The 23,207-nt window shown below is 40.7% G+C and overlaps 1 long non-coding RNA gene across 1 annotated transcript in view; it reads right to left on the reverse strand.

Moving 5' to 3' along the window:
* Window positions 1–23,207, reverse strand: part of LOC121514037 — a 185,334-nt gene that overhangs the window by 3,642 nt on the left and 158,485 nt on the right. The window contains exon 6 of the long non-coding RNA XR_005992249.1: window positions 15,163–15,222. This is a non-coding gene — a long non-coding RNA (uncharacterized LOC121514037). The remainder of the gene's footprint in view (window positions 1–15,162; window positions 15,223–23,207) is intronic.

Raw genomic sequence — 23,207 nt, forward strand, 5'->3', positions numbered from 1 at the left:
AGAGTAACCCACTGAGCTATCCAGCATCTCAGCTGGCAGCTTAGAGGAAGATCAGGAAGGGACCATGGAACTTTCTTCGGAGCAGGGAGGGCCAAACCAAACCTGGGGGTACTTATTCCCCATGTGACATCATGAGGGTAAAATCTGAGAATGGCTAGTTTTAGCAAACATTTTCTGAATGATGGAGAAAGAGAGGGTGAAAGGGAATGGATTTTTCTGGTATTTGACGGATTGTGGACAGGCCAGGGGCACATATTTTTGTTAGAAAAGCCTGAAAAAGTGATTTTTTTCATAATATGTCCCCTTTAAGTCTCTTGAAAGCAAGTCATCCAGTACTCTAAGTCTAGAAATAATTTGACTGATAAACTTTCCCTGTTATTGTAGCAACATTTCACCAGAACTTTAACTATGAAGTTGTGTACTTTGTCCATCATCAACAGAAAACATACAGTACTGTGCAGAACTTTCAGGCATGTTTGGGCCAACAAATTTAGGCTAAAGAAAGGAGTATTATGGCGAGTAAGTCCACCTGAGGGCACGATCTTGCAGGAAGGAGTATTGACACAACCCAGATTGTGCTCTGGATGTCCTTGGGTATCCCAGGGGTCCTTAAAAAACTGCTGCTGCTGCTGATGATGATGATGCCTCTGTGTCCTTGACACACTGTTGAGATACATTTCTCTGAGTTACTGGTACCCTACTTCCCCAGGTGTAAATGTGTTTATGAGAGTGCCAGTCAGTTTGTTAATCCCTGGTTTTGGTTATTTGCTTTTGCTTTTGTTGTCATGAAATTTGAAATGCACTGTGTATGATAACGATACTAATGTTTTACGCTGCAGTTTAGCCGATTGCAGATACCAGTAATAAAGCTTGCTGTTGGTTCATGCAGGACACAGTAGTCATACACCCAGACGTGATCAGCTGACCTAATTATTGCCTCCCAGCTCCCTCAGCCAATCACAGCTCTTTCTTTCAAATCAGCGGTGTATCTAAATATGACATACGCCTTACTAACGCTTGCATTAATGCTGATGTGCCAAGCTGCTGCCGCTGCTGGCAAAGCTTAATCTCTTCCACCCCAGCCTCCTCCCTTATAGCATAAAGCTTGTTGAACCCTCATATTCAGATTCATGCAACTATGGATTAATTACCTTTGGATGAATTTTATTGTATTCAATTTGTATTGCCATTTCTGTATCCATCCATAGGGGGGTTTCTAGCTATGCTCTCCCTGTAAAGTCAAAGAATGCTGCTTGGCTAACCCAGGTAACATTTTTAGATTAGTGCCTTCTCCATCAAGTAAAACTGTAAATCCATTTTGTAATAAAATGGTTAAATGTTTGATGAGAGCATTCCTGACTGAACTGATGGTTTTTCCATCACTTCTTTGGTACAAAACTCCCACAGTGCTGAAATTCTTTCATATTTGACCACAAAAAGAAATCAGTTTGTACAACAGATGACAACTTCGGCTCAATATAAAACTTTTTTCCTGAATCTGCATTAAATTAATTGAACACACTGAACACAGTGGATAAACTTCTGTTACATATGGTACAAGCTAATATTACAGCTGATATTAACCTACACCAATGTAGAACTGATGCATCTGTGCAGCTCTGATCACAACGTGTCCATAAAATAATACACAAAAAAACAGGCTGTACAAATTGCTGTAATTAAAATGATTAATAGTGTGAGAAAGCACCATAATGATAGTAATAATATAAAGAAAACCTCCCATCACATTTTCAACCAAATGTTTTTACCAAGAAAGGGAGTGCATTGCCTAAACTGAACGAATGCGTTAGCAACATTTTGGTACTTAAAAATTGCCACTATATTGGTGCAATTTAGACAAAGTTCATTTTTTTCCTGCATTCAAAACTAAATTGGCCAATATTGGCAGCCTTAAACTTGTACTTTTGTTGCTGTGGTATCAAAACAGCCATCAATAACATCTCATTTTTACCAGAATTGTATGAATTTTTAAAATCCCACGATATATACTAATTCACCATGTGCAAATGCCCATAAAAGCTGTCAAACACACTCTCCACATCCACTAAATATTAGTTTCAGCTGACTTATATTGAGCTGCTCACAATCAATATCTGAGTTGTTGACTCAATGCTTAGAAATCCCTTTTACTGCCTCTCCTTCATCTGCATCCTCCCTTCATGACTCACGGTGGATTTACAGGATCAAAGACTTCACCTGAGTTCACCTGATGAGCTTGAATAAAGTGCAGTTGTTCTTCGTTTCCTTCACACTTACAGTTAAAACATGCACACCAGTCCAACGCACAAGCTCACAAACAGGTAACATTTATACATAGGCCACAAAAGCCTTAAAATCAAAGTGTACATTTTAACCACATAAATCACAGTGAGCAGAGGCTTTACAGTCTTAATTGGATTGGATATTTTTTTGCAAAACCTGCAGTAACCGCTGGTGTATCATCTGCTAAAAGGTCAAGTATGAATAACAGCCTCTTCTCTTTCTCTTTAAGCACTTTCTGTATCATTCATAATCCTGCAAACACATCACACAGCATCTCATCATGTGCTAACATCAAACTTTTTAAGTACATGCATGCCAGCTTCCTTTCTAATCGTCCATGCAGTGTTTGAAAAGGTGGGTCTGAGATAGATGAGCGATTCAAGAATGAGTTGCAGGTACTTATCGATCAGCCTTGGAAGTTATGAACTAGCTGTCATTTCCCTTTCATGAACGGCTCAATAGGTATTGACTGCAGATGAAAAGCATGTGCAAGTACGGGCGACCTTAAGGACAGGACAAGAAAAAAAAAAAAAAGGAGACTGCGAGGAGAGCTCACTGAGGACAGGCCCTTGACATGCACGTTCATCAGTGCACACAGATGGACACACAAAGACTGAGCTCAGACAATAAATTCACACACATACACTTGCTATGTTATTTGAAGTATAGCAGAGGCTGACATGGATGCAGAGGTAAACATCCAAACCCCTGTAAACACATCCAGTGGCACATATATCTGGCTTAGAGGCCCGGTGCAGCTCGAGACGTGATGAGATCACAGTAAGAACAGCAAGTCGTGTGGAGAGGGAGTAGGAAGGAAGATAAAGACGGGGATTGGAAATGGAGGGTGAGGAGGAGGTGGGAAGGATGGTGGACAGAGATGTATAGATGAGCAGCACTGTGGGAGAGAGAGGGATTTGTGAAGGTGGCGTGTGCCGACGTCACTGCGCTCAAGACCTCGAGTCGTGTGTGCAGGCAGTGGACATTGACAGGCATGTGTCGCCCACTGAGCACCATCCAGATCACAGGCACCCTACGAGGCGCAGATGAAGGGAGGGCTTCGGGCCTCCCTAATCCCGGCTCATCCGTGTTCCATGTTCTGCGGCTCCCAACCATGCTTAGCAGAATTTCACGCCGGAGTCTTTCTGCAAACCTAAAACCAGCGCTCCACACTAAAGGGATAAGGCCAGGGTGGCAATAGGATGAGCAACCTTTTGTCACTCACAGACACCAATTGGTCTCCTTTGACTGCAGTGATCCCTCTTTGCTATCCTTTATAACATCTCTTTTTCTGTTTTAATCACATTTCAGGCTTACGTTTGATTGTTTTCAGATGACTTTTGGGTTTCTTCCTTAAATCTAATCAAACTTAACAACTCTATGACTCATTCTGTGACTCAAGCAGCCTAGTTAAGTGAAGAGAAACCATCCCGTCGGCCTTCCTAGAGCGATGTTTGTGCAAAGATGAGGCACAGGCACAGGATGGGGGTAAAGAATAGAATTAAAGAAAATCAGAAAAAGGAAATGAAATAAAAGAAGGAAGGTATAGCAACCTCCCCCAGCAATGTACTTTGCTGAACAGCAGCGCCCACAGAAAAGGAAACCATGGTTTGAAATGCTGCCATCTGATGCCAGCTGATGCCATTCCTCTCCTAGAGACACAGGCACACTGCCGCGGGCGCAAAGGGAGCAAATCCACACCAGAACTAAGTCTCCCCAAAGAATGGTAAAGCAGGAAAACAACAACTAAGCATGTTAGTTTCACCTCCACGAATATGCATGTGTGTTGGCAGGGGAATGAAAGATGAGTGGCCCTTTGCAAAGCTAGACAATTACAACAGAGCAGCACTGTTATGCGCCGCACAAATAACGCCTCCCCAGGAATCACCAGTGATGGGAAGCAAATGTGAAAGCCGCCATTGGATTTTTTGTGATGAGCAGAAGAATGCGGGTATTTACTGCATGTTATCTCAAAACCCAAACACATTAGGGGCTATTCAACACATAGAGGGTTGAATCTTTCAACCCATTCATTCTGGGCATTTTCATCATTCTGTATGTCTTTAGGGCAATTTATCCTCTTTAGATTGGTTTTGATTCTACACAGTCTGAGGATCTGCATGATGAAATACTTCACTATAGTTGAAATCCTATAAGAAATGCACCATTAGTTTAAAATCACACAGTATATCCTGTTTAGTGCATAAACAGCCAAGGTACACTCTGCAGACAGCAGGCCTAAAATCAGGCTGATCCTAAAGCAGAACATTTTTTTTTTGTTTGCAGGCCTGAAGTTACCTCCCTGTAGCCCACTCACGCGTCCTAATTACAAGATAGATAAGCCAATCCTAGCAGTATAGAGTGATCGCTAGCCTGTCAGCGTCTCTGTGCTCAGGCATCTAGCCGACTGCTGAGCAGTTTACTTCAGCTTTGATAGCAACAGCATCAATAGCAGGACCTAATGGGGTGCATGACCGAGAGATCTGAGCGCAGGCCTTCCATATGCATCTCCCCACTGCATCACAAATCTCATGCAGCATTACCGTGGGCCTGGGAGAGAGGAGTAAGCTACGTTACGCTAGCAAAGTTCAGTCACGTAGCATCACAGTAAATGGGATTTTTCAAATTTGTGTGTGCATGTGCATTCATATGTGTGTGTGTGTGCAAATGTGAGCCTCTTTGGGTCTGTAATTTGCTAGGACTGTGCAGGAGCTTCGCTAGTGTGTTCTTGAATGTGTGTGTGTGGAGAATATCATTATGCGTGTTTGTAGCCGCCTCTGTGCGAGTACATGGCGAGATGTTGTTTACTGCCTCTTCGGCGGCTAGACTGCATGACGGCAGCCGACACAGAGGGGGGGTAAAAAAAGCGAATGGGTGAGGGGAGACAGCGCCAGGGTTATATAGCGGCTAACTGGGGAGCTGTTAAGTTTTATGTTAATTGAAGGGGCTTACACAGAACTCTATTGACAGTTAACATGCCCTTCAAGGTGTTCTTTGTGGTTCAGCACTTCTGTCAAGACAGAGGCAGTCATTTTGCTTCACCTTTATTTATATGCTTGACTACTCAGAACATTATGGAACACTGTGGGGCCCAGTAATAGATGTAGGAGGGGGGCAGGTGTGTGTATGGGAGCTCAGATGACCCAACCAGGTGTCTTGGCCTTCCAAGAGTCATCCAATGAGGGAGCAAGGCCAAGAGGGGGTATCTAAGGGTACAGGAAGAGTAAAAAATAATAAATAAAAATGTTTTCTTGATGTTATGCAAACCTGACAAGGTGAAAATAAGAGGAGGAAAGGTTAAAGTAGGATTTTTTTGTGTTAATACTTCGAAGAAAGCTTTTTTTGACCTCTGTAGCAATCATCACACGCATCGACCTAGATCCAAATAATACAGTCTGAATGCTGCATGTCTCTGTCTGCGTGTTTGAAGCATTTCATTTGAATTCATGAACACACTTGAAGACTGTTTTGATAAGTAGGGTGTGAGTGTCACTGCCATTTCATGTCTAATTGGTTGTGCATACATCTCTAGACAGGACCAGACAGGGTTTCCCACTCGAAGATCAGAGGACTCAAATACCAGCCCAGTCTTCCATCACGCCACCAAGGTCACCTGTCACTTAGCACCCCTCGACCACTGTGCATGTTTGATTTGGTTGACACATTAACAGACAAGTGTGACATTTAGTATTGGATGCTAAGAAGACTATGCCCTTTAAACTCCATCTTCACACTAAACAAGGCTGCAGTGACTCTGCCGGAGCAGTTACAGGGCACGTTTTAAAAGCGTAATCACTAATTAGCAAGTGATTAAAAATGCATTGGAATCAATCTGTATTTAACATAAGGTGAAGTTAAACCACATACCATAGTAGCCTCTGTTGCTGTACGGCCACCCCTGCACCCTATTAATCAAATACATGTAAAACTCATTATGCAACCACCAAATTAGCATCAGCACTTTGTGCTAAATGGAAATAACAAGGCTGGGATACTGCAAACATTGTCATTTTCGGTCAATAAGACAAGAAAGACCTCCCAGTAAAAGGACAGTGATGAAGTATAACAGGACAGAATGAAGTCACTATGCTAATATTAGCTTGGTTGAGAAATGTCAAGCTAGTGAGGGGCGCTACATGGCTACAGCTAATCATTTAGGTTAATTGAGGTTTCTAGAAAACCCGGGCCTTGCAGATTCTCCCTCTCTGCTTCATGTGACTGCTCCCCCACGAAGTCTCCATGTGCCAGCAGTGAAGGGGAGGCACCGACTCTAATTATATAACCCACTATTATCATGGTATGACCTAACATTAATTGGAGCGGATGCCAACTGATGGGACAGGCTAAGGTGGGCAAGGTTAAACATTTTCCCACACTTCCTCATAAAAGGATAAAATGGCTTTAAAACTGCCCTTTCCTTTCAGGGAAAACTTGTCGATGGGACATTAAAGTCCCACTAATTACTGGGCCTTTTCAGAGTCTATTTTGCCACGATCTTGTTCACCTTTGTACCCTGGTAAGGCTGGCAAATCAATGCCCTAGAGGTCAGAACATAAGCGTCTTTGACCCTAAGGCGGCTGACCAGAAACCGAGCATACACTCCACTCCATTCAGCTATGGCACCGGACCCATGCACAAAGCTGCTCCTCATGCAATAAAGATGATTTAGCACAGCAACTCTACCTGCCCGCCACCACTCTTAGCTTTGTGTGCTTTTTGATTAATCATAGGCCAAGAGGGATTTATTGTATGGGGGATATTTGCCTCAGCGATTTAATAATGGTGGAGCAGGAACACAATTAATCAGTAGGAGTCCACTCATGCCCCCCTTCTAAAAAATGTGTAAAATTAATGACTATGAATATGTATATTTGTTTGCTGTGTACTGTGTTCTTGTACTGGAGCTGAATTAGTGAATGCAGTGCTATCAGTGCATAACGTACCCCTCTGTGTGCTGTGAATAAATATATCTATCTCATGGGTGGCCTGATATCTTGCACTCCCATTGGCTGATGAAACTATTGTGTTTTGAGTTGGCATCTATAGAGCTTTCATATGATTAACTCAAATTGGTTGTTCACTCAAAAAATAAGGGAAGACAAACACAGATTGGCACATTAGATCCTCTTCACTTCTGTGTAGTGAACACACTCTCAGGCTCATGCAGGTATGGGAACCTCCCTCCCGCTCTCATAATCATGTACGAGCAGCCTGGCACTATAGAAAAATAATGATGTGCTGTCCTGTTGGCTCATTTATCAGCATGTTTTACAACAGGCGCCGGGTGGAAGTAATTAAACTCTGCCATCATTACAATGAGCCAGGCCCCCCTCTTAATAGACACCCAATGAGACACTAGAGGCTTGCCTGGTAATTGTAGCTCCAACTATCTCTATCTCTCTCGCTTTCTGCATGTGTGTGCAAGTGTGTGTGTTTTTCTGTCTACAATCCCCTTGTTTCATGTGTGGTTTTAATTAGTGAAGAAACAGAGCTGATAAGCAATTGAGAATAAGGGAACGAACAAGTGAATTAGAAAAAGAAGGTAAGGGTCGTTGCTATGCTGAGAGCTTCATTGACCCTTTCATTTAACATTGGACAGGGAAAATTAATCCAGTCAGTGGAACATCTGGATTACATATTGAGGTTGCTCATAAGGGGAATAAAGGGCAGAGCTTAAAAGGCAAAAGCACTGGTGAAATGGGACTTTAAATGTCGCAGAAATTAATAAAAGTGGCAAAAATGGGTTAACAGAGGCAAAATATTGATGCAATGTAGCAGAAATTGGTTCAAAGTTGACAAAAAACAGCAGAAAAAATGATGAAAATGGGTTACAGGTGGCAAAAATGTGCATAACAAATAGTGAGTGCAATTGAAATTGGCAAAATAGGGCAAAATTAGTTGTGAAAAGGTTTAATAGTGGGTCAACAGAGGCAGTAATCAGAAAAATATAGCAAAACTGGCTTAAAAGTTGCAGAAATGGCTTTAAGTTGGCAGAATTGGCTCTAAGTTTGCAAAAATGAAAGGTAGAGTGGTTAAAAGGAATTTCAAATGTAGAAGAAATGTATTAAAAATGTGCTTCAAGTGACAAAAAAGGGTAAACAGAGGAATAACATAGGTGGAAAGTGGCAAAAATTGAGTAAAAGTGCCAAAAATAGCAGGAAAGTGGCCAAAAGCGGTTACAAGTGGCAAAAATTGGCATAACAAATAATGAAATGCACTTAATTTGGACAAAAAGCAGGCAAAATAAGTGGTAAAAAGAGTGGCAAAAATGGGTCAGCAGAGACAATTAGCAAAAAGTAGCAAAACTGGCTTAAAAGTGGCAGAAATGGCTTTAAAATGGCATACATGGGTTAAAGGTGGAAAAACCTGGAGGAAAAGGTGGTAAAACTGAATTTCAAATGTAGATGAAACAGATTTAAAATGGCAAAATGTGTTTCAAGTGACAGAAATGGTTAAACAGGGAAAAACATAGGTGGAAAGTGGCAAAAATTGGGTAAAAGTTGCCATAATCAGGAGAAAAAATAGTGAAGAAGGGTAAGTGGCAAAAATGGGTTAACAGAGGCAGCAATCGGCAAAAATTGCTTTAAAGTAGCAAAAATTGGCAGAAAAGGTGGTAAAATTAGAATTTACAGTGCAAAAATTGGTTTAAATTTGCAAAAGAGGGTTAAAGGTGGCAAATACTGGTAGAAAAGCAGGTGAAATGCAATTTTGAAAAAGAAAAGGTGGGTTTAGCAGTGGTTTAAATTTGTGTTTAAAGTGGCAACAATGGCATCAAAGAGGCAAAACATAAGTAGAAAGCGGCAAAAATTGGTTCAAAGTTGCCAAAAACAGCAGAAACAATGGTGAAACAGGCTTACAAGTGGCAAAAATGGGCACGACAAATAGTAAAAAATTAAGAAAATTGGCAAAATATGGGCCTTAAAGTGTTGAAAAAGGGTTAATAGTGGCATAAATGGGTCAACAGAGGCAACAATGGGCAGAAACGGTGGTAGAATGGTATTTTAAAAGTGCCAAAAAAAAGGTGGAAAAAGTGGTGAAACTGAATTTTTTAAAGTGAAAAAATGGGTTAAGCAGCGGGAACTGGCAAATAAAAGTGATAAAAAGAGGTTAAAATGTTGCAAAAATGGTTTTAAGTGGCAAAAAAATGGTAGAAAGAGGCAGAGATGGGTCTAAATTGCACAACATTTATAAACGGGGAAAATATGGGTGGAAAAAATGTGAAAAAGTGATAAAAAAAGTGAAAAATTAAGTATCTTTTAGCCAGGAAACTAGCAGCAATGCTGCTAGTTTCACAAGTACATTATACAAGCCATTAATCAAAACTGGGGAGGGCCCATTCTCTACTGTCAAGGGCCCAGCCAAACCTGTGGGCAGGCCTGCATATTGACACAAAGAACCATATCAGTGATCCAACATTTCCTTATCCAACCCACACCTTTACCTCTATGCATGGTTGAGTTTTGCATCTTAATAAAGATAACATAGAAAAAGACAGAAAAAGGACACTTAAGGAGGAAAGGAAAAGGGGGTTATGAGCCCAGACATTAGATAAACAGGTAAAAACCTTTCACAGCTAATCCTGCATTTATTAGATTCTCAAAGTAATCTAATACAGATCTTCATCTTTTCAGTAGACCATACATTCAAGAGTAAAATGAGTTGCATCTACTCAATACAATCTTGGATATCATAAAAAAAAAGCTGGAAGACTGGTGGACACGGTCCTTGCTTGCATAAAAATAGAACACTGCATTTAAAACTAATTGGATTTATTTGGTCGCCACTCCAAAACCCAAATCAAATGACTCAGGCTATTTGCCTTGTTGGATTGATGTATTTTACTCTAATCTCATCAGTCATATTAAGACAATTATGGGTGCTTGTCTCAAGGATACATCAGCTATTAAGAAGCCTTATTGGAGATTTACATTAGATCAGTTCCCAGCTTACTAAACGCAGTAGTTCCTTCAACCATACCTGCACCATTTAGTATCACTTATAGCTGTAATGGCACAATTACCCTTCACCACTAGCACTAATAGTGCTCTAAAGGAACCTTCTGACGTAGGGCTGATGTTATGACCCTGGTACATACCCCTGCAAACCCCCATCTAGCTCCCTCTCCGATGTCTGCACTCAGCCCCTGATCTGCAGGTATTGATTAGGCCCATGACCCCAACTGCAAGGCCCATTCTCTAACCCCAACCCCACCCCCCCACCCCCCACTTATCTGGCTCCTGCCTTTTCCATGCTATTTCCATCCAACCCTAATCCCATGATAATCAAATAGGCCCAGACTGGCTCTACAGTGCTGCACCAATTAGCTGTAGAGCGGGTCTGCAGCTAGTGATAGTGGTACCGGCAGAGGTGGTGGCAAACACAGTAGTATCCAGGGAGGCTGTAAACATCCATTAGCGGTTAACCGTCCCTACTCATTTTTCCTCCCTAAAGCTCTCTCATTAGTGCAGCGAGCCCTGACAGGTAAACAGCACTAATGGGAATGGCCTATCAATAAACGCCTCGTGTGTTAACAGGAAGTGCTAGCAAGGGGACCGAAGATACGGAACAGCAGCAATAAAGAGGGGGAAGCGGTGAATTCACTGATATAAATAGCTTTAAACATGGGGAGGTGGGAGGTTATTAGTGATAGATGTTGCATAGGGGGGCTCTGATTGTGTTTCTAGGTGCTTCGCTTAGAGATGGGATGAATTTGCAGCAAAAGAATCAAGTCATTGAAGGAAGAAGAAGCAATTTTGGCCAAATCTAAGACATTATCTAATACAAGGTGCCTAGAGTGTAGGCCACAACCCCCTTGTGGGCCCTTAAACAATGGCTGAGGGACCTTGAGATGTCACAAAAATAAAGGAAGAGTTTCTAATTCCCAAATGTTCACTATTTATGATTTGTACATAATTTTCCTTTACTTTTTGTACATGAATTTATCTGCCTTATTTCCTTATATATTCACATATTTCTTACTGCTTGTGTACAAGAGCAACTGAAATAACCACATTTTCATAGGAATCAATCAAGTATTTCTGACTTATCAAAAATGTTCAAATATATGTGAAGGGATATTTCTGTACTATACTGTAGAGGTGCTGGAAAAATCCGTTCCTCTCAATACTGCTAATATTACATTAAATTTTTCTGAAATGATTAAAATGCTCAAAAAATTGATATGTTTTTCACCCGTTAACAATCCAAGGGCCTCCCTATGGGCCAGCAGATTTTTTTTTTCTAAACTATTCAGTCATTTACAAAATGTTGTTCATAAGTATACCACAAGTTAAACACCATCAGAAAGCTCTGATTCTCAAGATTCAGAGATGCACACAAGTCATTTTTTGCAAGTCTAAGTCAAGTCTCAAGTCTTTGGTAATTTTTTTATATGGGTAAAATCAAGCAAAATTTCACTTTATTCAGCTGAAATCTCCTGAACTCGTTAGTTATGATTTATCTGTTACAGCCTCTTATCTGTCTGTCTCTGTTTCTCGCTGCCTCCATGAACCGTATTTAAAGTTTTAATGTTGTTGTGGTATTTGATGTCCGTTCATTATCAATAAGCAGCAATGCAGAGATTCTAACATTAATTTGTTCCCCACAAACATATGATATTAAGGGATTATTAACCAAGTAATATTTTAACATTGCTCACACCTATGGCTTACGTGGGCGACACAGAGAGACACACAGCTGGAGCGCACACACAGTGCTGACACTGATCCTCTGTGGAGAGGAGCTTTAATGCAGGAGAAAAGAGTATAGGTATTCTGAAACTTTTGCCCTCAACAGACTGAAGTCTGCAGTCTGCAATCTGCACAACCAACATGTTAGTGTGCGTTTCAAAGTAGGTGTGTGCGTGAGCGTTGCGTTTGTGTGTCATTTGCAGCATGAGCAAGGATGAGGAAGAGAGGTTGGTGCTGCATAAAAGGCACACGAACCATCAAAGAGAAGGGGAGGAAAGAGGAAAAAGAGTGACAGGGGGACAAGAGATCATGATGGAAAAAAATTAAAAACTGAAGATTGTGCACGAGTCCCAAATCACGAGTCCGAGGCGAGGTGCAAGTCTTTGCGCACGAGTCCAAGTCAAGTCTCAAGTCAATGATGTGTGCGACTTAAGTGTGACTCGAGTCCAAGTCGCGGACTCGAGTCCCCACCTCTGTCAGGATTCTGACCATGTAAACCATTCCAGGATAAAAGCAACACAGCTGGGGCGCGCTGATAGTCAAGTGGTTAAGGCGCGCCCCATGTACGCAGGCGACCCGGGTTCGAATCCAGCCCGTGGCACTATTTCCTGCATGTCTCTCCCCGCTCTCTTCCCTGTTTCCAACTCTATCCACTGTCCTATCTAATAAAGGCAAAAAGGCCAAAAATAAAATCTTTAAAAAAAAAAAAAAAAAGTAACACAGCAGACACAATGAATGCATTTGTCAGACTACAAACAAACTAACAATAATAAAAGCGCTACAGCTCACCATTGAAAGCTCTCCTGTTCACTTGTTCACTTGTTAAACCATAATACCTACTCTTCAACAGCATCCTCAATAGAGAGGCCTTTAGATTTAATATTGTTATTATCATGTGCAATTTAAGTCCAAGTTAATGTTAACAGGACACAGTTAATGTTAAGTTTTTTTCTGTGTATTTACATTATTGTACACAGCAAAACCTGGAGTGTTGAAATCTCAGTGATAAACATTTTTGAGCAGATTTTAAACCCCAGAGTTTAACTTTAACTCCATTCTGAGTGAAATGGTCTCCAGTGTTGGAGTTATTTGACAGTGTAAATGCACTCAGTGTTAATTCAGCTCTGTAGAAAGTCAACTGATCCAAACACTGCACACTGCCTTTTTAATTCTGGGGGGGTGGAATTTTCCCATCACGCATTGTGTGTTTAAATGTGTTTTAGATGTTCTCAAACATATTTAAAAGTATTTATATGTGTTTATATGTGTTTGGATGTTGCCTGGTGTGCAGTTATCACCTCTGGGATTCATTTGCTCATTGTTCTGGTTGATTGCTGTTGGTTTTGTTGTTAGACACATCTGCACCATGAGTGACCTCGTCCACTGAGTTAGTCTCAGGTGTTCACTATAAGATGACAATCTTTAGTTATTATGAAAAGTGACTTACAATATGAAAAGTAAGTAAAAGTTTTAATGATATCACATTCATATCCGAATAAAAAGGAAATCTTTCAGTTTTCTGAAAGAGTTATACAGAGAGAGTAAATCTAAACACTACAGAGAAGTGCTGAGCTATAGTAACACTAGTTGGTTTTAAGAAAAGTCCATTTTTAACTCCAAAAAGAGTCAAATCAACACTGTGGTGTGGATTCATATATACACTGTAAAAATCTTAGTTTAACTCTGACAGTGTTGATTTGAGTATGCAGGTTTTCTGTGTGATCAGCTGACCAAAGTACTACAAACAGTAGGCTAAAAACCATTAAACTGAATTCATTTTATTCATATTCTAAGGATCAAATAATTATTTGCATCTTCTTAGTGTGCAGCAGACTTGAGTAGATGCTGAAACAAGCATCTCTTTATAAATTCAGTTGTGAATTGCAGTTTATGACATAAACAATTTATCTTTGTCTTAGGAGTTGATCAGAGTTTGGTGATGAAAAGGTCCTGCCCCAGAGTATTTAAAGATTTGAAATTAGGCAAATGTGGCATTTTAAGGTTTTGGAAAAGGGTTATTCAATATAATATAACCTGAATTCTTTGAGAGTCACTTTGATGTCACAGTTCAATAAAACTACCATCAAGGGTGCTTCAAGGCGTGACCTCAGGTATTTCCAAAGCTGCATTTATGACTGGATACTGCAGGCTGCAGTATGTGTTACACCTCTTTGTGTTAATGTGTGTACTTTGTGAATCACTGCTGACTTGAGAGAGTGAGGGAAAGTGAAAGGAAGGACTTAAAAGAAAGAAAGGAAGAAAAAGAGAGTAAGGGTAGGAAGACAGGCTGAGGGGGCTACGAAGAGATGAGAGAGAGATGTTATTTATGTTTGGAGCAGGTTCACTCTAAGTTCACCTTACCATGAGACGTCCCCGGGCGGTGACAACCAAACTGCTGCTGATGTGTGCGTCTGTTAGCGTACGGGTGCGTGCAAGCTCATGCAACTGCTTGAAAGTACAATTATGCTTTCTGCATTTTTACATAAACATGTGCATGAGAGTGCGTGCATATGTGCGGCTGCTCTGAGGGTCAACCACTGAGCAGGAACATCTTAGAGAGGACCTCCTGGTGCACTGCTTAGTGTACTGAGTGTGTGTATGTTCTATGTGTGTGTCAGGGGCCCATTACTAAGTCTGTGGAGCACTAAATCAGCAGTGCTACTGCAGTGGATAAAGCCAATGATACACGGATTACAGCCACACTCAGTCGCCGCTGCCCGCATTTATCCACAGCCAGACAGATAAAGACACAGCGCATGCAAGTGTGTGTGTGTGTGTCTGTGGGTGTGTGTGGGACTGCATGTGGGCCTGTGGCTTTATGGGCATCCATCTTTGTGTGTCTTTTTTGCATATACGCTTAGGAATGCATCCGTGTAGCTTTTGTTGTGTGTGCATATGTGACTGAGGAGTGCATTGTTTTTCTGTAGATCGTTTATTAAAAATACTTATGAGAGCTAGTCAGACTGATTGACAGAGAGAGAGGGGCAAGAGCTAGCTGCCATCATCAAGCAGACCTCTGTTTGAGCAGCGTCTGTAGCCTGGGGTTGTATGGACTTTAATCCACCGCCTGCTCCAATAAACAACAAACCTTATCCTTGTTGAGCCCACATTTACCACTCCAAATCCTGCTACACAAATCTACTGGCACAGCACATATTTTTTTATGAAAAGAGTCATTTTTAAACCTTACCAGGAGTGGAAACTTCAGCAACCAAACACAAGCACTGGTTGGATTCTGGAGTTTGAAATTCTGAAAGCAGAAGTGAATCAAGAAATTAAAAGAAATCGTTAATGCAAAACTGCTGCAATGGTCAAGCATGAGCAATTATTTTAACTCTTTTTTTGTCCAAATCTAAGGTTCAAGTACAATCCTATCTCCAGCATCCCTCTCCTTTCACCACCAGCTCCGTCCCCGCTTCAGCATTAGACCTCCACTGGTCTAATTACGCAGGCTGACCTCCCACAGGTCGCCTGAGTAAAGACCCCCAAAAGATCAATATTCATTCTTTTAGATCTGTCATCCGCTTTTGACACTATCGACCATGCTCCATGTCTGCCCCAACCCCTCTCTACTTTATTCATCTATTTACCCCCGAACCCCCCACCCCCACCACCACAACCTCCATATCAGTGCTCAAATCGAGTCCATGCTCACTGTTATAGGGGAGCTGGTATTTTCAAATGTTCCCCATATGCAAACTCTTTCTCTTTAACTTATAAAAGACACTACATTCTACTCAGTGGTCAAATCGACCGTCCATGTATGGAGGCTTGAAGTTCTGCCATTTACCACATCATCTCCTACTTTCTCATACATGTTTCCACCCTTATCCATCTTCCTGTTTTCTCACTAATGGCCTGAAAAGCCAAAAATATTTTGTAAAAAGACACTAAATGTCTATCTGAAGCAAACACAAGGTACTTGTGCTCTGCTAAAAGGATAAGCGCCCGCTGAAGAAATCCCTTAACCCAAATATCCTTAATATTGGCCCACAAATCAACCACGGAAACCAAGGGATAGCAAAAAGCCAGTGCTTTATTAAGCACAATTCTGAGCTAGAAAATGGGGATAAAATTGTCTGAAGATGGTAACAGGTAATGTGTAACGAGTCAAGATATTCAGCAAAGAAATGTGGACGTTAACCTGAAAAGGTGGCTGAAGGTTCGGTGTGCTGGCACTGCTAACTTTAGCCACATTCTCTAAACCAACTTCACTGTTGGTTCACAGGAACATTGTGAAAGAGGTTTATGGAATGTGGTTTTAGACTACTCATCTTAAGGAAATTATACTTACATACTGTGTTTAATTGGATGTGAAATTATTCGCATAGGAATATCCCTACTTCCAGCCTCCTAGAGCCAGTCCCCTCCATGTTAGTTTCACCACCCATCATGCAAGCAGATTATTTTTCTTATTGTCTCAACTTTCCAAAGTTGTACTGTCTTGCAGTTTCTATACAGTTATTTTATGTCCATATGGTTAAGGAAAAGCAGCCTCTTGCTCTCATCTCCAAAATAATGTAGAAATATCCAGTCATCACACCAAAAAGGAGAAACCAGATGAGCTGTCCTATTAGGGTTGTCCACTGTGTCACTGGTAGGCTTACTATAAGATGAAATAAACAAAAATCCGGCTTGTTTCATGAATTATCACAGATTTTACACCTTTTTTGTTACAATAAATCAAACAATAACTTCCATAAACGTATGTTTGTTGAAGTACCTTTGTCATTTTTGTTTGAAGCTCCTATGAGGAGTTTAAACCTGGCTATGAAATATAAAGTTAATGCTGATGCCTCTGGGAACTATCTCATTTATCTCACTTAAATGTTTTAGATCATCAAACAAATTTTAATATTAGACAAAGATATTCAGAGTAAGTACAAAACATAGTTTGTGAATAATGATTTCATTTTTTCATGGGAAAAAAATCTATCCTATGCCCCAGTCTAGAGAAATTCAAAAACACATGAGAAATAAAAATCATTTTTAATCTATGAGTGAAAACTTCAGACTCCAGTGAACAACAGTAAGAGCCATTATCCACAAATGGGCAATACTCGGAACAACAGAAAGGGCTGGCCTAGCAAAATTACCTCAAGAGTGCATCAAGAACTCATCCAGGAGATCTTATAAACCCAAAACAACATCCAAAGACCTGCAGGCCTCACTTGACTCAGTTAAGGTAAGAGTTCATAAAGAAATGGTATCCAAGGTAGAGTTCCAAACGCCAAAACCACTGCTGACTAAAAAAGAACACAAAGCCTAATCTCACGTTTGCCAGAAAGCATCTTGATGACCCCCAAGACTTTGGGAAAAATATTCTGTGGACTAGCAAGACAAAAAATGTTTTGGAAGATGTGTGTCCTGTTACATCTGGCATAGGATGAACACAGCATTTCATAAAAGAGCATCATACCAACAGTCAGACAAGGTTGGGGAAGTGTGGTGGTGTGGAGCTGCTTTGCTGCTTAAGGACCTGGACGTCTCGCCAAAATTGATGGAACCATGAATTTTGCTCTCTACCAGAAAACTTGAATGAGAATGTCTGGCGATCAGTTCATGAGCTCAAATGCACTTGGGTTATGCAGCAGGACATGACCTAAAACACACAGCAAGTTCACCTCTAAATGGCTTAGAACAAACAAATGAAGGCTTTGGAGTGGTCTGGTCAAAAGTTCTGACTTAAATCTGATTGAGATGCATTAGCATGACCTTAAACAGGTCGTCCATGCTTGAAAATCCTCTAATATGGCTGAACTGAAACAAACCTGTGAAGAGGAGTGGGCCAAAATTCCTCCCCATTCTTGCCTGTTGTTGTTGCCACCAAGGGTGGCACAACCAGTTATTAGGTTTAGGAGGCAATTTTTCCCCTAATACATGAAATCATCTTTAGGAAAATGCATTTTGTATTTACTCAGGTTATCTTTGTGTAACACTAAAATTTGACCAGAAACATTTAGGTGTGACAAATGTGAAAAAATAAGAAATCAGGAAGGGGGCAAATACTTTGTCACAGCACTGTATATGCTATAGTAATAGTTGAAACTGCTGCTGAGGGTAGGTGTCAGACAAGGTGATGAACTGAGCATAGCAGAAACTGCTGTAATTTATATTTCCCCTCCATGGATTCTCAGTAATATTTTCAATGAGTGATTCACTTAAATTTTAATAGACAGGATTACAAGCAAAACCAGAACATAAATAAGAGGCACCATGTTGTCCAAAGGGCTCACCAAAATTGTAACACACCAAAGGTCCCATATAAAAGCTTTAAACTCATCTCAACATATAACTCTTGCTCCCTGATACAATCTCTTCTAATTCCATGACTTAAATCTAAATTTACTTACTACAATAGACTTTATAAACTTGATATAACTTTATTTTTTAATGGGGATTTGGGGAGATTTGGAGCGGTAGGGCTAAGGGGTGAAAACTCCAAATGGGAAGCTAAATCCAGACCCTCATCTCTCCACCTGTAGTGCATCATTGACTTTGGCCGGGCCCGCTGGCCTCATATTCTCCTCAGCAGTGTTATTGTAGATAAGCACCACGTGGCTAATGAACAGAGAGAGGGCTTGTTGAAGGTCAGCCTCTTCATTTAGGGGCCCTCCAATGGGCTGGTCCACTCTGCATGGCTAAACGCATCATCATAATAATGCCAAGGACCCACCGTTTTAAAACTCTTGCATCTTTTTTTTCCATCCCCCCAATATTGCCCTGGCATATTTAACTTTATATCTCTGATATATCCCCTTCATGTGAATTATGTTGATTTTCTGGTTTCTTTCTGAAAGGCTTTTAAAGGTCTTGGCAATTATCCTTTTCTGGATGTGCTTAGAGAGGGATGCTGTCCATCCAGCGTCTGCTGATGATAGGGAAACATGATTTAACACAATCAGAGATGCAAAGCTCGGCTGGATAAGGGTGCTGATGTGACCGGGTGCCAAGGCCGGCCAAGGTCATGTTCATCTGCATGATTAAGGGAGATGAATTCTGCCCTGACCTCTGGATCATGCCAAAGGAAGTACTAGAGTGTGTATGTGTGTCTATAAGTGTATAACTCTTTAACATGATGAACAAAGGATGCAAAGTCGTTTCTGAAATTTTGAAATATTTAAGATTTTGTTACATTTTCATTTCTCTCCATTTGTGTCACTTTTTTTGTCATGAGTAGCACATGTCAGTTTTGTCTTTTTATTTCCTTTGTATTACTATTTCCATCATTCTCTTCTTCTTTCCTCTGCTTCATTAAATTATTACCATCTTTTTTAAAATTTTTTGTGGATATTTTGAGGAAAAGAGTGTCTTTCTGTTCATGTTCCCTCTCCTCTGGCCAAAGGGGAGGTAGATATTGTCTCCCTACTCTCTACTGTCCCCTTCTGGAGGGACAAGGCAGCTGGTTTCCTCACTCTGACACCTGCCCATCACTCCCAGACCAAGTCAAATTAAACCCTTACAGAAGTGTATTACTTAACACTGCCTCTTTTATTATCTGATTTAAATAAAAATACCATTCTTGCCTTTTTCAAGGGTCGCAGTCAAGGAAATTTTTCTGGAAGCAACCACAGTTTATGTCTAAATTAAGACGAAATGGAAAGAAAATCCAGTGTGTTAAAGTTTTATTGTTTTTTGATTAGCAAACTCTAAAGTGAGCGGTGTGTTTGTTCACACTGCGTGCTTTTTAATCTATCCTCTTGATTGTCCTTCAAACAATGAAATGTGAGTACCATCCTGTAGATCTTTGCTGAAAGCATTCATTTAATGGATAATTTGTGTCTACAATCAGGAGAGGCTTACAGTGCCACTTTAAGAGCTGTATTGTACAGTGAAGTATGCAGCACTGTAAGGTATACAGCAGATGAAGGTTATTCCTGTTAGGACTGAAACATTCTGAATCATTTTACTGTAATTCATCCCTGAGTCTTTGGTTTTCTTTCCCGGTAACCTCCTCCTTGTTTCTGTAAGTGTCCAGTGTGGCTCTCCAGCCAGCACCCAGTATGCCAGCTGGCTGAGGGAACAGCCAGAAGCCTTATTTACCCCCCGAATCCCCCTCCCCAACTGATTTCCCCCATGAATACTAATGCAGGGATGCTACCCGAGCTGCATTGGAGGAGAAGATGGGAACAAGGAGAGGGAAAGATGGACAAGAAAAAGAAAGAAAGAAAGAGATACAGGAGTGTAGGTGGAAATGTGTGGGTGTTGGGGGGAGCCCACTTGAGATTTGACATGCCTACACACAACACCACAGCACAAAGTCACCCTCTTTGCTCCAGTGTAAACATTTACTGGGGTCATTTTAAGCCTTTAAAGGGCACTCGTTGAAATACTTGAAAATTCAAGGTCAATAAAGTGACCATATATAGTTCCTTGCCTGTTAATGGTAAAAAAAAAAAAAAAGTGTACGCATATTAATATGTTAACAATGGAAAATAAACACATATAGAGTTCATGAGTATTTACTTCCACATGAGAAAGTTATTTAAATATAAAATATTCATTTTACAAGGCATGGTGAGGTTTCATTAAAATTCTTACTTCTTTTAGAGACAAGGCATGACTAGCTTCAGAATAGTAATGATGATACCACCAGTTTTATCTTTTAATTCCAAATGGGCACACCTATAATAATCACAAATACTAAATTACTAAGTGAATTTTAGCAGTGATGAGGCTCACAATAAAAATAAAACCAATTTCTGTCATTTAAGTTCAATACAACTGTTGTAAAGTGGACTAAAATCAAATATATTTCACCATTTAAACCATTTATTTTTCCTTATTTTCCCATCATAGAATGTGAGAAACATCACAAATGTGAAATGTCTGAATTGATTTGCGCAGAAATAAAGCTCACAGTAAAAATCAAAACTGATATAAAACACAGAAATATAATTAAACTGTTTAAAGGTTTTAAAACTGTCTAAAAATCACACCTATTATATTATTTATACCTTGAAAAGTTCTATAAACTAGTCACATTTACCACTAAAGCACCCTTCAGTTTGTTTTTTTTTTTACAGACTTGTGGCAAAATCCAACTACTCTATAGAGCAGTGGTTCTCAACTGTTAGGCCGGGACCCAAAAGTGGGTCACAAAGCTCTTTCCAGTGGGTTGTGAATGTGTGCCAAGAAAAAAAGGTGGTCTTTAAAAAGTATGTGGAGATACAGGACATCCCTACACTTTTATTATGTTTTCCAGTATTAATGTGGACAAGAATGTATTTTTCTCAAGGTTTCAACTATTTAAGTTTTTTCCCCCAATATTAAATTGCTTCCCCCCAAGTTAATTTGGAAATTCCTTGAGAAATGACCACATTTCAATACTGTCTAAGGAAAATCAAGTAAAATAAAATGTGCACTTACAATGATGCACTTTTCCAACATGTTTTTTTTTGTCCTTTCTCTTTGTTAATTTATGTTTTCTTCCATTTAGGGCCCAAACTACAGCATTTTTCACCAAAAACACCTGGTTATGATTGAATATTTTCAGAAATCTGGGTCTACAAGGAGGTGGTGGTGGGTCCTGACTCTAGACCAGTTGTGAACCACTGCTATTAAGTACTATTATCCTACATTATAATGAGTTATTTGTCAAGAAAATACCCTTAGTATGGCTTGATGAGTTGGCCGTGTTTTAATAAAGACAACATTTGATACCCCTAATGAGCATATGTCTAAATGTGGTTATTTTTCATGCTAAAATTTCAGTAATTGTTAGAATTCCTATGCAAACAAAACCTTTCATGATATTAAGCACCACCACTCACCTTTAAAATGTGTGATTTTCATCAACATATTATGGTTACTTATGATGTTAGGGCCATTCGTTTGGGACAAAAAGAGTCAAAACTGTATTACTCAAGTTCTGGAGGAAACAGGAAGCTTGAGACACTCTGGGCCATTGCTGATTGGTCAGATTATGTGGTGTTGTTACTTTCCGTGATGTTGATTGATCTCCACTGATTGGCTGTGAAAAATCATTCATGTTCTACTGTATCATGAAGAAGGTCAGCCAAAGTGACCATAGATGGTTCCTTGCCCCATAAAGGTTTAATGTAAGATATGGAAACGAGCACCTTAGGATACGACTCCTTGAATAAGTAACATATTTGATTATATTGTTTAAAAAAAAAAAAAAAAAAAAAAAAAATGAAAAGAGGGAAATAAAAGAAAAAATATCTTCTCTTTTCATCCCTGACTTTACTCTGCTTCCTTCCTTTCTCCTGAACACTTGTTCAGCTCTTCCAAAGCCCTGATGAACACAGGAACACCACATGGAGAAGGGGGGGAAGAAAAGAGGGAAGGGGAGGTTGATGGGAAAAGGAGGAAAACAGTAGTGAGAGACCTCCACGCCAGAGGGGCAGATGTCAATCACCTCCTCAGGTGGGCTTCAGAGACACTCACATGCATGCAGTGTGCACCTCCAATATCTAGGGGAATTAAAAATACACGGGCAGAGAGCAGAGGAGCAGAGAGAGAGGGGCAGAGACAGAGAGATGGTAAAAGAGGGAAATAGGGGAAAAAAAGTAGGGGAGCAAATGGGACAAAGGGGGTGTGCAGGGAGATGGGCCCAGATGATGCAAAGGTCGGAAAAGGAATTCAAAGAGCGCAAAGTAGATTCACTGAAAGTCATTACCTGCCACAAATTACCTGGGCAACAAGCTTAAAATAAATAAATAAATCAGTTTGCATCAACAGCAGAGGAGAGTGGGAGAGACTGGGGAGATGCAGACGAAGAGCTGTGGGGGTGGAGCGGGAGGGGAAGGAGTTGGAGGGGGGGCAGCGGCTGGAAAGGGATGAAAAATCGATGGACAAACAAGTGAGAGGGCGCTCGCAAAGAGGAAGCCAAAGGGGGAAAAAATTAAGCATTTAAAGAAATTCTGTGTCGGTGGTTTGGAGGGGAGGATGAGAAAAGGAGAGAGAGCGAGGAGGGGGGAGGAAGTGGGAGCCCGGGAGCACAAAAGCGCCTGAGGGTGGAGGGGAGGGGGTGATCGTGGCAGAGACGGACGGACCACAATGCCCTGCAGCTCGATAGGGTTGAGTGACCACATCAGGTCTGGAGGCGAGCGGCGAGACATGGGCCAAACCTGATGGCTTTAAGTCAAGAGGATTAGAGTCAGGGTCTCTCTCCCTTTCTCTCTTTAACCCCCTTTTTTTCTCCCCTCAAATCTCTCACCCCCATCTCTCTCCCTGCCTCTCTTCATGTGGACTGCCCTGGTGCGGGCCGTC

This window comes from Cheilinus undulatus, linkage group 8 (genome assembly GCF_018320785.1).
Source record: "Cheilinus undulatus linkage group 8, ASM1832078v1, whole genome shotgun sequence".
NCBI lineage: Eukaryota > Metazoa > Chordata > Actinopteri > Labriformes > Labridae > Cheilinus > Cheilinus undulatus.